This window comes from Cricetulus griseus, assembly GCF_003668045.3.
Source record: "Cricetulus griseus strain 17A/GY chromosome 1 unlocalized genomic scaffold, alternate assembly CriGri-PICRH-1.0 chr1_1, whole genome shotgun sequence".
NCBI lineage: Eukaryota > Metazoa > Chordata > Mammalia > Rodentia > Cricetidae > Cricetulus > Cricetulus griseus.
In genome coordinates this window covers 265,614,993-265,632,043 of record NW_023276807.1, presented here as the reverse complement: position 1 = coordinate 265,632,043, position 17,051 = coordinate 265,614,993, and the positions used below count along the sequence as shown (strand labels likewise).

The window sequence follows — 17,051 nt, the reverse complement described above, 5'->3', positions numbered from 1 at the left end:
TAGCCACTGCCCAACAGTTTAATAATTAATATAAGTCATTTTGTGCTTATTTGGGGCTGAGAAGGGCAGCAGGGCGTGGTGTGACAAGAACCACCAGCAACATGGCTCTGACATAGAATAAGGCTACAATTTTGTTTTTCCTAGAAAGAAATTGTTGAGGTAGGAAACAGCAAAAAAAAAAAATTATATTGGAAGGGTACACTGGAAACAGATCTTGAGGAAGAGGAAGTCTAAAAATGTGTGTTTATTAGATAATTGGAATAGTTGAAATTTTAAAAAGGCACAGGACAGCATTTCATAAGTTTAACCAGAGAGAAAAATGTCTACTTCATGTAGATTTGTGGTTAAAAGCCACTAGTATTCTCAAGGACCTAAATTTTATTCTGAATTTAAGTAGTGACTGTGTTTATAGAGTTCAGGTAGAAGTAAGATCAATTACTTAAGAGAGGACTATTTTAAATGAAAAGTAAGATCAAGATATTAAAAAGTTCAAAAGGAATTTTAATCCCTGAAGCTGAAAAACAGTGGTAGTGGAGTGTAAATATATTCTCCAGGTGCTAAAATAGAAAGGGAAATCTTCATTGTCAACAACCCTAGGAACAAGAACTCAGGGCAGACGATGCAGGTCCACGGGGTTAGGCATGTCTAGAGTATGGCAGGAAAGTTTCAAAATCATAGGGATCCATTGTGGCTGGCCACAGCGTAAGGCAAAGGAAACATGAGAGCTTTTATGGGTCTCACTTATCTCTTTTCTAAATTCAAGGGGGCAAACGACTTTGAATGTCAAAGTGGGGAGAAAAAAATATTATCTTACTCTCCCTCTCCTGTGTTAGAGCCAAAGGCATGTCTTCTACTGAGCTGGTTTCTAGGTAGGAATATGGGGAGTTAAAAATATCAGCATTCTGCGATTTTTATATTCATTATGTTTACATTCATTGCAGCTACAAAAGAAAATGCATTAGCCAAAAACTTGGAGAATAGCTTAAATTGCATCCAAGGACACAAGTAGGCACAGAAGATTCCAGTGACAGCAAGTGAATTTCAAAGGCCCTGTGTTGGACTTTTTCTGTCAGGAGCTCTGCTTCACATTTTATCTGAAAGGAGCAGAGAGGCCCTGCTAGCAGGACATTAGGCTGCCACCTTCGCTCCCCTGAGGTGAACCAAATGGGGGGGGGGGGTGTGCATTGCAATACTTGTACCTTCTTCCTATTGAAAAAAAGCCTCACACTTCTGTCGACAATTTTTCATCTTTGACTTAATACTGCAATTTTCTCCTTTCCTTCCTCTCTGATCTCTACTATTCTCCCCTGTAATCAGTCTGAAGTGTCCTGAAAAAAAATTGTTTTCTTCTGTTCCTCTTGTCAACTCCTGCTTTAAGTTCCAAGGCTGGCTTCCTGCTGATATTCAAGCTCCCTCTCACCCTGAAATGCCTCTCACTCACTCCTAATTCATGTCACTCCTCCCACTCCAATCAAGTATTTGTTCCAACAACTCCTTGTAACTTAGCTAGCTTTCCCAAGTCTCAGTATAACCATGCAGCCACACACACACACACACACACACACACACACACACACACGGTCTGTACACTCACTCTTGTCCAAGTCTTCAGGCCATCAAAGGGTTTCTACAGATAACCTTCAGATGTTTACAAAGAACATCTTTGTTTTCATCTCATGCCTATTAGCAGTGTCCTGGCTTCTCCAGCAACAGTATGCTTAGGGATTTTATTAACAGTACACATGGAGGACTTGGAAGATAGGTCAGTGGTTAAAGTGCTTGCCACACAAGCTTCAGGACCAGAATCTTGATCCCCAGAACCCACACAAACATCAGCTGGTGGGGCTGACCTGTAATTCCAGTATAGGGGAGGTAATGAGTCTCCAAAGCAAGCCTGGTAACCAGAGGAGCCAGGCAAGTTGTGGGCCCCACTGAGAGCCCCTGATTTAATTAAGATGAATAGTTGTTAGGGACACTCCCAGCACCAACATCAGGCCTCGCATGTACATACACAATCACACCTGCCCACGTGCACATACATACACACAAACAGGCATATGAACCAAAGAGAATGTATGCATTATGGTGGTATATTTCTATGATTTAATAAAGTCACTGGCAATCAAAATGCAAAGATAGCCACAGTCACAGAGCCAGGCAGTGGTGGTAGCACACACCTTTAATCCCAGAATTCAGGAGACAAAGGCAGATAGATCTCTGAGTTCAAGGTCACCCAGGGTTATAGTCTAAAAGAGAAACAGCTCACACAAAGGAGATCTCAACACTTGGGATCCTACGCCTTTAATCTCAGCTCTAGAGAGACATATAAGATAGGAGTGGAGCACTCAGTATTCAGTCTCAGAGATTTAGTCTCCAGCCCCGCTGAGGACACCATGACAGCCCTTTCAGCCTGAGGTAGAGGTGAGAGCTAGTGGCCAGCTGCTTTGCTTTTCTGACTTTCAGCTTGAAGCCTGAACCCCAATATCTGCTTTGGGTTTTTATTTATCATGTTACAATGCATGGGGGTGGGGGGAATAGCACAACTTGAACAACTTTTTAAGATTAAAAATTTGAAATTAAAAAATTGTATGTACTATGTATAACAAGTAAGACAAAGGCACACAATTTGCATAACCATGTATGTTGAGTGTTATTGCTTTCACTTGTAGGATATTGCATGAGAAATGACTATAATATTCATGGGAATAATAATAAAATATGAAACAGTATAGTGTTTTAGACTTCTGGAAGGAGATTGATAGGCAATTTTCCAGTTTTAACAAAAACTGAGTATATTTTTCTCATGCCAACAGAGATAAAAATCCATTATCTTCTTTCTTAAAACCAAAATCAGTCGCACCAGATCTTGGGAAGAAGGCTGCAGATGTTCAGACTACAGTGACATGCTAATAGTTAGTGAATAAATGAATGAAAATATCACAGTCTCCTTTTAGAAATATTTGTCAAGTTCATGACAAATAAGGAGACTACCATGCCTGAAAGCAGAGCAAAATGGGCTCAGACACGGCCCTTGAAGAAAGCCAGAAAGGGGAGGGAAGGTCCCTCTATGGTAACAATGAGTAGGATTCGGCTATAGCTGGGTGTACTATACCATCTAAGAAAGGAGACTCTAGAACCATGAGCAGCTTTATCATGATAACCAGGAGAGATAGCAAACAGCAAGGTGGAAAAGAAGACAAGGCAAGTTTAGTTTTATGTAAGTACCTCAGGAAGAGACTGGTTAATAATTCTCTTCTAAATGTTTGCTTTTAAGGGAACTTCTAAAAGGCAGCTTTAAATGAAGAGTTAAAGGATAACTTTTGTTTTGGTTTGCTTTCTTCAAGGAAGATGAGCAGACCCACCTATTTAGAGCTAAAAGTAAAATGGAATTACAAGTCATAGAGAATATAAAATACATAAAGAAAGTTTATCAGAGGAACAAAGGTAAAACTATAATAAATGCCTCATGTCCCCCATATGTGACCAGGAAGAAGAGTGGTATTTTCATCGATACCAGGAAAAAACAAGAATTGCATGATTACATAGTAGACACGGGGGTCAAGGGCACTAGGAGAACACACATGACAGAATCAACTAAGCAGGGCTTACAGAGGCTCACAGAGACTGAAGCAACAGTTAGGCAGCCTGTATGGATCTGGCCTAGGCATATATGTTACAGTTGTGAAGTTTGGTCTTCTTCTGGGACTCCTAGCTGTGGAAGCGGGGGCTGTCTCTCACTCTGTTTTCTGCTTTGGGGATCCGATTCCTCATACTGGGTTGCCTCATCCAGCCTTAATATGAGGGGATATGTCTAGTCTAATTGCGATTTGATATGCTCTGTTGTTTGATACCCTGGGGAAGTTGGGGGAGGGACAGAGAGGAGCAGAAAGAGGGGAAACTACTTTTGGGATGTAATACAAGGAAGAATAATTTTTAAAAAACAATATATGAATCTGAGAAGTGAGAACGACATGGAAAGAATTGGAAGAAAGGAAATGACAACTGGAGTACTCTTGTGAAATTTTCAAAAAACAACTTTGTTGTTTCTCCCTTTTCTGTAGGGAGTGGTGTGGAGCGTGAGCATGAAGATGGTTGAGTAGGGCCTTGGGGCAATTCCGGAGGAGCAGGAGGAGGGAAAAGAACATAATTAACTATATTGCATGAAAAGCATTTTTAAGTAAAAGTGAATACGAATCAAAAACAATTTACACAGTCACAGAATCGTGTCCTAGAACTATGTTATGGGTGCTGTGCAAGTAATGTGAAAACTATCCACACGTTCAAAGTGCAAATATATACAGAAGCCCAGCACAGAATGTTTTAAAGATTAAAGCCACCACACTTTTAAAAGTTGGGAGGATTATAGCAGTACAAAAAGAAATTGATGTAGGAATTAAAGATTATTGGTAACCCATAAAACATGGTCCTTAAGTAGGTTGCATCCGTAAGAGAATTCTACGTTTCCTCAAGTGGCCAGTTCATGGATAACAGTGACACAGATGTTAAAGCAATTCAAGGAAGACCTCCTTTTGCCTCCACAGCTGCCAGAGTGTTCACACTGCATTTCCCCCCCGCCATGTGTATAAATGAAACCACCAGAGGGCGCCTTTGCATTTCAACCTGTTTGACATAATTAAACTTGCATATGAGTCTATTTAATATCAGACTTCAAAGACTCTTAAAGGAACACTCACCTTGTCTGCTACAGCAAAATATGTACCCATACATGAAACCTTCACAGAAAGCCAACCTTTTATGGAAAACTACTAGACATGTGCCTTAAAGCCAAAGTGCACTGTCAGCACTTACTCATGGGGTCATTTGCCCCATCTAAGTGTCTAGGACTCTATACAGAAAAAGGAAAACTCACCAATGTTTTCAACTCTTTCTGCTCCTCTCTCATTCCCTCCCTGTCTACCTTCTTCACTCCCCCCTTCCTTCCTGTGTCCAGCAGGTATCTCTCAGTCCCAGTTGTAGGAACACATTGGTCTACTGAGCCCTCCAGGATTAAAGTCAATTATAAAGACTTTAGTGCTTGTTTAACTACACAGAGCACAATGTTGATCAATAGACAGAGAAACCATTACTCATATTATTCTAAGAGATGAGAATATAGTAATTAACCTGTCAGAGAATCTATATTCTCATGAAGGAAGCAAAAATTATATCTCCCCCAGCCCTGGTTTTTTGACCCAGAGTCTTTCCATGTAGACCTGGCTATCCTGGAACTCACTACATAAACCAAACTGGCCTCAAAGACTATGAAATCTGCCTGCCTCTGCCTCCCAAGTACTGGGGTTAAAGGCCTAAGCCACCAGGCCCAGTTACATATCGAAACATTCTGGGATATGAATGAGAATGTTGCCATCATCAGCTATCTGAACACTGAACCATTACTGATGGAGCCGTTTGTGTGGGTTTAGGGTGTGTGGCCTTGGTGGAAGCAGCCTTTGAGAGTGTAAAGACATTGACTTCATGCTGTAGTAAGCCCTCCTCAAGCTCCCGTTCCTGCTTGTGATTAGACACGTGAGCTTTCAGCTTCTTTCTCCAGCCACCATGCCTGTCTGCTGCCATGCTTCAAAACCCTGACGTTGGACTCTCATCCCTCTGGAACTAGAACCCCCAAATAAACCCAGCCTTCTATAAGCTATCTTTGTCACGATGTTCATATCAAGGCAATAGGAAAATGACTATGAAGTTATTCAATTAAAAAGGATTACTGGTAGTGTGATGAGCTACATGGGATCTTCATCTGGGGAGTCAAGAGTGGACTGTTAAGGAGCCATCTTAAAGTTCTGCTCTGGGTGGAGTTAAGAAACAATGTTGTCACCACTGCACCCACTAGATTCCATTCCCCCAAGACCCACTCTGCTACCCAACTCTGCCCATCCCATTATTCCCCCCCCCATTACCAGCCTGCTGATGGCCATGTCAGAGGAAGAGTGGGTGGTAATTAAAGTTCTAGATGGTAGCCCACCAGAAGGGAACTCTCTGATGGGCTAATCTCATTTAGGCAAGGTCATGGGATTGCAAATCCCAGAATGCCCTTTGCTTCTGCTGTGCTTCAGCAGAACAGATACTAAAATTGGGACAATACAGAGAAGATTAACCTGGGCCCTGTGCAAAGATGACATGCAAATTCTGAGGCATTCCATATTTTTTTTGAAAAAGAAACTAAATTATACAATGGAAAAAAGAAACAGTTTTCAACAAATAGTGCTGGCACAACTGGATGCTAACATGTAGAAGATTACAGACAGATCCATATCTATCCCCATGCACAAACTCAAGTTCAAATGGATCAAAGACCTCAACATAAATCCAGTTAACACTGAACCTGATAGAAGAGAAAGTGTGAGGTACCCTTGAACAAATTGGTACAGGAGACCACTTCCTACACAGACACTAAGGTTGGCAATTAATGGGACCTCCTGAAACTGAGAAGCTTCTGTAAGGCAAAGGACACAATCAACAAGACAAAATGGCAGCCCACAGAATGGGAAAAGATCTTCACCAACCCCAGATCAAACAGAGGACTGATCTCCAAAATATATAAAGAAACTAGAACTCAAAATAACAAATAATCTAATTAAAAATTGGATACAGCCGGGCGTTGGTGGCACATGCCTTTAATCCCAGCACTCTCGAGGCAGAGGCAGGTGGATCTCTGTGAGTTTGAGGCCAGCCAGCTCTCCAAAGCAAGTGCCAGGATAGGCTACAAAGCTACACAGAAAAACCCTGTCTCAAAAAGCAAAACAACAACAAAAAATGGGGTATAAATCTAAACAGAATTCTCAACAGAGGAATCTCAAATGGCCAAAAGTCACTTAAGATTGCTCAACATCCTTAGCCATCAGAAAAATGCAAATCAAAACAACTCTGAGATTTCACCAGTCAGAATTGCTAAGATCAAAACACTGATGATCATTTATGCTGGAGAGGATGTGGAGTCAGGAGAACACTCCTGCATTGCTGGTGGGAGTGTAAACTGTTACAGCCACTTTGGATATCAGTATGGCAGTTTCTCAGAAACTTGGCAATCAATCCACCTCAAAACCCAGCGATACCACTTTTGGGCATATACCCAAAGGACGAACTCTCATACCACAAGGACATTTGCTCAACTATGTTCATAGCATCAATATTCATAATAGCCAGAACCTGGAAACAACCTAGATGCCCCTCAACTAAAGAGTGGATAAAGAAAAGATGGCACATTTACTCAATGGAATATTACTCAGCTGTAAAAAACAATGACACCATTTTGGAGGCTGTCCATGAAATTTGCAGGCAAATGGATGGAACTGGGAAAAAAATCACATTAAAGTAAAACAGACCCAGAAAAGACAAATATGATATGCACTCACTCATAAGTGAACATTAGCTGTAAAGGAAATAATAACCAGGCTACAATCCACAGCCTGGGAGAGGCTAGATAACAAGCAAGGCCCAAAGAGGGATGCATGGATTTCCCTTGGAAGGGAAAATAGAGGAGATCTCCTGCGTAAACTGGGGGTGGTGTGGGGATGGTGTAGGACATGAGGGATCTGGTTAGGCAGGACTGGGGGGGAGTAATGAAAGATATCTTGGTGGTATGGGGTGTGTTTGGGGGTCAGGGAGAAATCTGTTGCCAGAAAGACTCCCAGGAACCCACAAGGATGAACGCAGCTAAGACGCCTACCAATAGTCGAGATGGTGCATGAACTGGCCTTCTCCTATAATTAGATTGGTGACTAGACTAATTGCCATCATAAAGCCTTCATCATGTGTAGGTTGTGTAGCTTGGTCTGTTCTTAGGACTCCTAGCAATTGGATCAGGACCTATCTGTGCACTTGAGCTGGGTTTTGGGAACCTATTCCTCATCTAGGTTGCCTTAACCAACCTTGATGCAGGGGGAGGAGCTTGTTCCTGCCTCAACTTGATGTGCCCTGCTTTGTTCTATGCCTATGGAAAGCCTGCCCCTTTCTGAAAGGAGACTGAGGAGGAGAGGTTGGGGGTGGGGAGGCTAGCGGGGCATATAGGAGGAAAAGGAAACTGCAGTCAGGATGAAGAATAAAAAGGAGGAAAGGCAGGTGGAGGGTAAGACAGGAAGTGTTGTAAGCTGGGAGAAGTTTCAGTTGCAGAAACAGAAATGGGAATAGCTCTGCAGGAGACCACAGAGTATGGAGAAGTAGAGTGATGGGTGACATCAGAGACAGTTCAGTCACGTCCCACTCTTTCCCCTATGTTCTGCTAAGGGGTGACTTTGTGTTGTTGCTGAACAGTCAATAGCATGGTGATAGCACAAGTTTGTTCATCTTTTAAGATAACCCTGGCCAGAGCTAAAATGATGGCTCAGAGGGAAAAGTACAAGGACTAGAGCTTAGATCCCCAGAACTGTTATCTCAGTGCGTGTGAGGTAGATACCGGGACAAGCCGGGTCGTTAAATGAACTAAACAGGCAAGCCTGTGCTTCAGGGACACACTGGTTCTATAGCCGAAGTGGAAAATTGTCCAAGATGACATTCAATGTCAAGCTGTGGCTTCCACAGGTACATGCAAATGTTCATATGTACTGGCACACATTAAAATGTGAACGGATGCCCTGGGACACATACAAACATGCATACACACAGGCAACCATACCATACATACACATATGTGAAAAATGCATAAATATACCACTTGGTTATTATAAGCAGAGAAGTGTGGTTAAAGGATAAGACAATGACAGAGTAGATGGAAAGAGAAGGCGCAGTGGGATGTTTTGGGTGTGAGTGAGAGGTGATGAGGTCTTTACTAATGATGGTACATGAGGACCAAGTGTTGGTAGACGATGCTCATATGCACATATGGAGACAGCAGGACGTGAATACGGGATCCAGTAAGTGTCTTCTAGCATCCTTCATATGAAGACAAACGACAATCACAACTAAGAGAAAACTGAAAAGAGCATTGGGGAAGAAATCAAACATGCTTCGTGACCATGTGCGCCTTCCGAGGGTAAGATTCATCCAGGAGCAGGTGGTCACTCTAGGAACCAAAGAGCTACAGATTGAGGCAGGGAAGGTGTCTAAATTCGGTTACTGACTCCCAACTCCATAGCACTTGAGAAAAGACTGAAGAAAATGCTAAAGACATATCCTGGATCTTCCAACATTTAGATAGGGTGACAAAGGGAGCTTCAGAAAGGCTGGAGAAAAAGTTTACAAACAAGAATAAACAATAACAAATCCTTTAAATATGTACATTTTACTCTCTCTAATCCCAATGTTATTGAACCTCAGAAAAATGGATACAGTGATTTAACAAGAATGGTTCCCACCTGGCAATGGTGCCACATACCCTTCAACCCCAACCCCAACACTTGGGAGGCAGAGGCAGAATGATCTCTGAGTTCGTGGCTCACCTGGTCTATAGAGCAAGTTCCAGGATAGCCAGGACCACAAGGAGAAACCCTGCGTCAAAAAGCCAAAGCCAAATAAACAAAAACCCAATGTTCCCCATAAGCTCTTGCCGTTTGAACACTTGGTTCTGAGTTGATGGTTGGTGCTGTTTGGGGAGGACTAGGAGATGTGGTCTTGCTGGAGGATGCACATAACTGGAGAGGAGGGGGCCTCGGTGTCACAAACCTCATACCAGCCCGTTTGCTCTCTGCTTCCTGTTTACTGTTTGAGATTTGAACCCTCAGTTTTCATTCCCATCAGCATGCCTACTACATGCCCCCCATTATGGATGCTCATCCCTCTGGAACCATGAGTTCAAATAAACATTCCCCTCTGTAAGTTGCCTTTGTCTTGGTGTTGAATTACTGCAATAGAAAAGTAACTAATACTCTAGGCTACCTCAAAATGCTAAGGAAGAGAGGGTTTTCATAAAGAGAGGATATGAATAAATATAATAAAAAGTGACCATCTTAGTTAGGGTTATTATTCCTCTAATGAAACCCAAAGCAACTTGGGGAGGAAAGTGTTTATTTGACTTGTGCTTCTGCATCGTAGCTAAAGTAGTCAGGACAGGAACTCAAACAGATCAGGAACTTAGAGAAAGGAGCTGATGCAGAGGCCATAGAGGAGCTCTGCTTACTTTAGCAAGTGTCATGTTGACATAAACTATTCACTATAGCTGCTAAAAGTTCAAGTAAGATGAATTTTAAAGCAAATTACTGAGTCTACTGAGGAAAAAGTGAGTTTGTGTCTTGAGAAGGGAACAGTTACCTTGCAGAGAAAGAGCAGATTGTTAACAGCAACACATGGGATGAAGTAAATAGGAAAGACAATACTGAGAAATGCACTGTATTCATTGAGTCACAGCAAAGGCAAGGAGGTTTTTGTGAGGGGACTTCTAGAGAAGCCATGGAACGCAGTAACACTCTGTTTTAAGGCAAAAGTATCCTAAAACAATTCTATATTTGATGGCAGATATCAATTTCAGATAATTTTAGTCAATATGAAAATAATGCAACACAAGGTTTTGAGTGAGTTCACAAGGTGCTGAAGCCAGTGAGACATTTAGTTCAAGCAATAAAGTGAAATCGGGTTCAGCCCAAGATTCTTAAAATTTCATTCACATAGATTCAAGGTGGCATACTGTAGAGTATAGCCCAGAGAGACAAATAAGCAAATACAGGAGAGGGTAAGCATAAGGAAAGGAAGAAAAAATGTATTTGAGATTTCCATATGCTAACATTATTTTGGAATTAGCAATGCAAGCCAGTCACCTGAAATGGTAAATGATGATGACCCTGAGGAGAGAGATTTGATGGAAGGTTTTAGAGACACTTCAGTGATTGGACATTGGCTTGAAAAGCTAGGAGGGATGAGAAATAGGGTACAGTTGGCTGGTAGGCTATTCTGGAGATGCCAATGGTCTTGGGATACTGAGTGCCGAGTAATGGAAATACAGAATCGGCTGACTTGTTCCACTGGAACCACTAGCAATGGTATGTTTTAGGAGAAAATGTACCAGTCGACTTTAAGTAGTTAATTTTTAAACTTAGTTCATCTTGTGGTATTAGTAAAATGAACATATTTATTCATACAGTTGTGGGGTCTTTATGAAAATGCCACCCCCATGTAGGTATATGTTTAATGCAGACAGGAAACTTTCCATAACACTCTATAGGCTTCAGGATTATAAGGGCCACACTAACTACAACTGTACCTAGAATGTTCCCTGCCTAGTCTCTAACATCTGATCTCCAAGAAGCATAGATGCTAGTTAGGGAAGAAGGGTTTCCAATTGTGAACGAAAACCCTGAAAGGAATCTGTATCTGCAGAGACCAATTGGCTGATTGCTCATCTCTGTGTATGAACTAACATCTTGTGGCTTACAGATAGACACATTTTGTGATGCACTGGCCTTTGTGATATTTACAGTCTCACGAATTAGAAAGAATGACACACTACAAACTATTGTACTCTGCATTACAAAGGGGGAAAAGGACAGTTAACCAGTGGAACCATAATATCACAGATGACAAAATACCACAGAGAAGGAAGAAAAAAAACTGAGAATCAAAGTTAAAGAAAACGGAAAAATAACATATCCATATACGAAAAGTTTTCCATGGTATTTATCAAAAGGAGTGAACATCCTGAACTGATAAAGTCAGAACTTCACAAAGGATGAATAGATGAAAATAAAAAGGAGGCTGACTCAGAGTGGTCCTATTTCTCCCTGTGTGAAAACTGAGAAATGTGGAGAGGCTTTAAAGATGGCAACAGCTGAAGACACCGAAGCACCAAAACAAAGGCTGTCTGCTTCCAGCAGGTGTGCCGGGCTCCCACGCCTCCCTGTGTGGGAATTTCCATCACTCGGGTGTGAGCCCTTGCAGCCTCCTCTCTGATGCAAGAGCAGCCATGCTTCCTTTCCTCCCAGCAATCTCTCTGCTCTACTCTTTCCCTCTGGGTTCCAAGATTAATCTTCCAAAAGCATGGCTCTGATCACACTGCGTCTTTGATCCAAAGCTTCGGTCATTCCTCGCGCTTCCTAATGATACAAACCAAAGGTTTCATGGGAATTTACAGCTCACACTTGAAATTTCCCGGCGCTCCACTTTACACAACCCATGAGTTAGCTAAATTTTGTTGCCTACCATCTGGTCTCCAGAGTGACGCCATCCTTTTCCTTCTCTGCACATTTCTCCTTTCCGCCTGTCTAAACACTACCATCTTTCAAGGTTCTGAAGTATCACCTGCAAAGCTGAATAGCGCGGGACCAGTCAACTCCAGGTTATTTATCAGCCTTTTTACGCTGCTGGTTTGTGCATATCCAACAGGAACGGTGCTTAGAAGTCTGAGAGTGTAATGTACGAAGTACTCGCTTTGGTTATTTTTGTTGTTGTTGTTGTTTTCAGTTAGCAGCAGTTATCAGTCTGCCCCATTCAACACCGCTGATACAAATGAATGCAGCGAATTCATGCTTTTTACAGCCTCAAATGACAAGGCAAGGCACAGTTTCAGCCTCGCCTTCCATACAGCAAACATATTTCTTTCTGTTCAACACAGGACAACTTTTCAGATGTGTCTGCCTTTTGTTTTAAATGTTTCACATCTAATGATTGACAGACAAGATTCCCTGTAACATTCATGCAACATAAAATTGCACAGTAAGATACTCAGGAGAAGACATTGCAGACAGGAAGAACTTCAACGTGGAGAAAAAGTCTTTCTTTTTATTCAGAGAGGATAGTTGCAAGTTTTTCTCTGTCTGGTCCAGTTCCCAAAACTTCCAACTACAAGAGAGTGCTTGAAAATTTTAGTGATAGGCAAAAACAAAACCAGTAAGGGAAATAAATGGACAAAGGTTATTACTACTGGTGTAGACAGGGGAAACTCCTTAGGTGTGCAGCTGCAGGCCGTCAATGGCGGCAAAGAGGGGGAATCAATCTTCTTCACAGAAAACAATGCCTGACAGTTCATCCAGACCTAGCTGTTGGCCCTAAACATATATACAGACAAGCAACACTAAGGGGGAGGGGGGGGAGGGAGGGAGGGAAGGAGAGGGAGAGAGAGAGAGAGAGAGAGAGAGAGAGAGAGAGAGACAGAGAGAGAGACAGAGAGAGAGAGAACATAAAACAATAATTAAAGAGGAAAGGGTCCTTAATTTTGAGGGGGAGTGGGGAGCGGGAAGGAGTTGGAAGCCAGAGGAGGAGATGGAAATGATGTGGGTATAGCACCCATGCATGAAATTTTAAAGAATTTAAATAGAATAATACGAAAAGGGCAATAAGTGGGAAATTTAATCTATCTCAATACTTTTCTGTGAAATTAAATATAACTGCATACAACTTAGTATAAAATTATGCAGGACTGACAATATTAAATTTGGGGAAGATAGGAAACTACAGGTAATTCTCTCTCTCCCACCACCTGTCTCCCCCACTCCTCGTTCCCTCCCTCCTCTCTCTCTTGCACGTCCTTTAACTGTAGAATTCATGCTGATGCTCACCATTCAGGATACTTGAGAAGTGTCCCAAATGCACACTGAATATCATCATTTTCACTCTTTATGAAAAACTAATCAGATACACATGAGAACGGGAAATGTGAAGGTGGAGGGCATCTTTCAGGGAGGGTTGTTTGTCTCCTGTAAGCTCATTTCCAGGAAAACAGACAACCTGCAGTAAGTCCCCACATTAAGTCTTCTGTTTTCTGTAGTGCTTTGCCTAGGAAAACTGCAGTTCAAACACATGTACAGGGCAGGCTCCTACAAATTCAGCTTCCAGGATGAAAACTTCATGGTAATTTTGAAAGTCTCTGTCCCAAGGCTGAGGAAGAGAATATGAAGTTATGTCTGGATACCTGACTATAATCCCATCAAATTTTCCCAGTAGCGAAATCACAAAATGAAGTACCCTGATAAAAGTAGGGTTCAAAGTTCAAGGAAACATAAATAATACGTTTTCAAACAGAAGTTACCTAGCGTTTTTACACAAACAAGCATAGAGACGGCATTTAATGATCTGTAAAGATGGCTACTAAACATAGCTTGAAGATTATACAGATTTTAAAGATTAACTACTAGCATATAAAATCACCAGTGAGCTCCAAAACACACAGTTTTAAGAATTCTTAAGATGACCCTTGAGGCATAAGCTCACAGTATCTAACAGACACTCAGGCTGACAGTGGAGACTTAGTCTTTCTCCAGCCCCTGAAAATATCATCTGCCCTGAAAACTGCCTAGACCATAACATGGAAAGCTAAAGGCCTATCTCTGTCAGTCCTGTCCTGAGAAGTATAAGATGGAAGACTGACATGGAATTGCACCTAGAATGATGGGAGAATAATATTTTAAGGTATGTGACTTTTATTTATGCTGTATTTGTTTAACTAGGTGAAGCTGTGATTCTTTGGCTGTCTATAACACCTGATGGTCTAATAAAGAGCTGAACGGCCAATAGTGAGGCAGAAGCAAGGATAGGCGGGACTGGCAGGCAGAGAGTATAAATAAAAGAGGAACGATGCAGGAGGGGGAGCAATGAGACAACAAGGAGAGGAGGACTTCAGGCCCCAGTCACCCAGCCACCCAGAAAACCACAGAATAAGATGGAAAGTAAGAAACAGAAAAGCCCAGAGGGAAAAGGTAGATGGGTTAATTTAAAGATAAGAAGTGCTGGCTAGAAACAAGCCAAGTTAAGCATGAATATTCATAAGGAATAATAAGACTCTTTGTGTGATTTGTTTATCTGGGAGCTGGGTGGAGGACCCCTCAAAAAGAACAAAACATCACACTGAAAGACCCCGAAGGGATACTTTCGTAGAGGGAGACCCACACACCCAGGAATCAGCGAGGCCACAAACTGGATGCAAAAAAACAAGAGGCTTTATTGGAGACGCAGGTACCTGGGGCGACTTAGCTTCTGTGTGGCTAAGCGCGCCGAGCCAAGGGAAAAGGGGTCCTTATATAGGAAAAAGGCGCAAGCTAGGAGCAAGGATTCTATTGGATAATTCTAATGAGGCATTATACAGAGCTATTCCCATTGGTCAATGTATATGAGGCGCTATACAGGGTTATTCAAATGAGGCAAAGTACAGAGTTATTCAAATGAGGTGAAACACAGAGTCTTTCAAATGAGGCGAAATACAGAATCATTTCCATTGGATGGTTCAAATGAGACACAGAGCCATTCCAGATCAGCATATTCTCAAGGTCTGGTGTCTGGTACAGCAGACTCAATTCCCCCCCTTTCCTGATGGCTGACCTTGGGGGCGGAGACCTTGGGACGGAGTGTTTCTCTTCGGGCGGGGCAGGGGCTCAGGGGCAGAGCTCCAGGCCGGCTCACTCGGTGTTTGTTCTCGTGCTGACCCACCTGGTGCTCATTCTCGGGCCGGCCCACCCGGTGCTTGTTCTCGGGCCGGGCGGGGAAAGGCCACCGGGGGTGGGGATCGGGGAAGCCGCCGACAGGAGGAAGAGGAGACAAACTTGAGAAAGAAAGGGCTAAGGGACAGGGGTCTTTCAACACAACATAGAACCAATTACAGAAAATCACATGGAACATTACTCTTTGTTTTTCTTAGTCATTATTTTTATCTTGCCCTTATTTTCAATAACTTAATAGACGAGATATTTGACAGGGCTAACAAAAAGTGCATATATAACATCAATAGCACCAAGGTATCCATTTAAGAGTCTTAATGTTATACTTTCTGTATTTACTAAAATAATCACAAATTATAATAATTCTCTGGATGTGCTCTCATGGGAGACTGTAAATGTTAGTAATTTAAATTTCAATGAAAACTGTAAACGAATATGATTAAATCCAGTTAGTGCATTAAATCAAGATGCTTCTACTATCAAATTTGAGGTCATTTCAGTTCAACAAATATTGTCAAACACTTTAATAGGCACTGGGAATAAAGAGGTAAGAAGGATGCCCTGAATTCTCTGAGCTGTCAGTCTAACAGGCTACATGGAGACAGTAGGGGTTACTGAATGAAGCATAGCATAGGCATTTTAGCAGGTGGAGGATAAGAACGCAGGGGAGACAGATGGCAGTGGGTGACATCACCACTCAGAAGACTCTAGACCATGCCAAGGAGTTCAGAGTTTCCATGTAGACACAAGGAAGGCAAAGATGAAGACAAAGGTGAATTTGGAAAGAATTGCCCTTACTGAGGAAATACATTATTAGGAAAGGCATATGTATTCAGTTGGCCAACAGAAATTCACCAAAGAGCACATATTGCAAGACCTAGACTCTAGACATTGAGCACTAAGTACAAGCAAGAGCCTCTGCTCTCTTGGTATCTACAATTAAACATAAGGTACAAATAAATAATAACTGCAAGCCATAAAGAAGAGAGCCATGTTACCAGTGTGTGTTAATTAGAGGGCTACCTACCCTTTTCTTCTCAAGACAAGTAAATCTTCTGCATTTGTCTGGATGAAAGATGGAGGATAAAACCAAAAATGAGAAGCAGCATTAACATCTATTAAAGAGGCTACAATGAGATGATCAGCCTGCTTCACTCAGGACCATAAGCAGTGAGTGCGTTGGAAGAGACTTGTCTGAGGGGCCTCACAGCTTCTGATGAAAGCAAGATGGGAAGAGAGCCCGGAGCAGGCAGAGCTCTGAAAGCCATCCTACGTTTTAGATTCAACTGTAAGGTCAATGGACAGTCATTGAAAGGTTTTAGTCATGATTCTTTTTAAATTTTGGAAAGATCATTCTGACTTCTGTTTAGAGTAGATCAGAGGCCCTGAGAGAAAGCAAGATGATGGTTCCTGAATCCCGACTCTGCAGCTACACTGTCCAGTGTGTACACATCCAGTGTCTCCCTGAAATGTCTCCCTAGTCATCCTTGTTTAACAGCATATCATACAGTGCCACTAGACTCTAGGATGAATGAAAGCATTCTTCCACCAAATCCCACTCCTAAACTTTTAAGTAATAAAAGCCATTTTCCAAAGTCTACAGGTTTACTGCTTGTATAAAAACAAAATCTTCATTATGCAAGGAGATTCTTCCTCTAAGGAACTGTGAAACGCTAAGAACAGGATGTTTCTAAAAACATTTTTAATGTGTCACTGTGGATGAAGAGAGTTCACAAAACCTCCAGA

General features: G+C 42.0%; 1 long non-coding RNA gene and 1 other non-coding gene across 2 annotated transcripts in view; one reads left to right on the top strand and one right to left on the bottom strand.

Moving 5' to 3' along the window:
- LOC103161398 overlaps nt 1–17,051 on the bottom strand; it is a 641,004-nt gene that overhangs the window by 378,369 nt on the left and 245,584 nt on the right. The window lies entirely within an intron of this gene.
- LOC113833288 lies at nt 6,060–6,161 on the top strand. Its single transcript, XR_003480901.1, has one exon. It is a non-coding gene; the product is annotated as a U6 spliceosomal RNA (small nuclear RNA).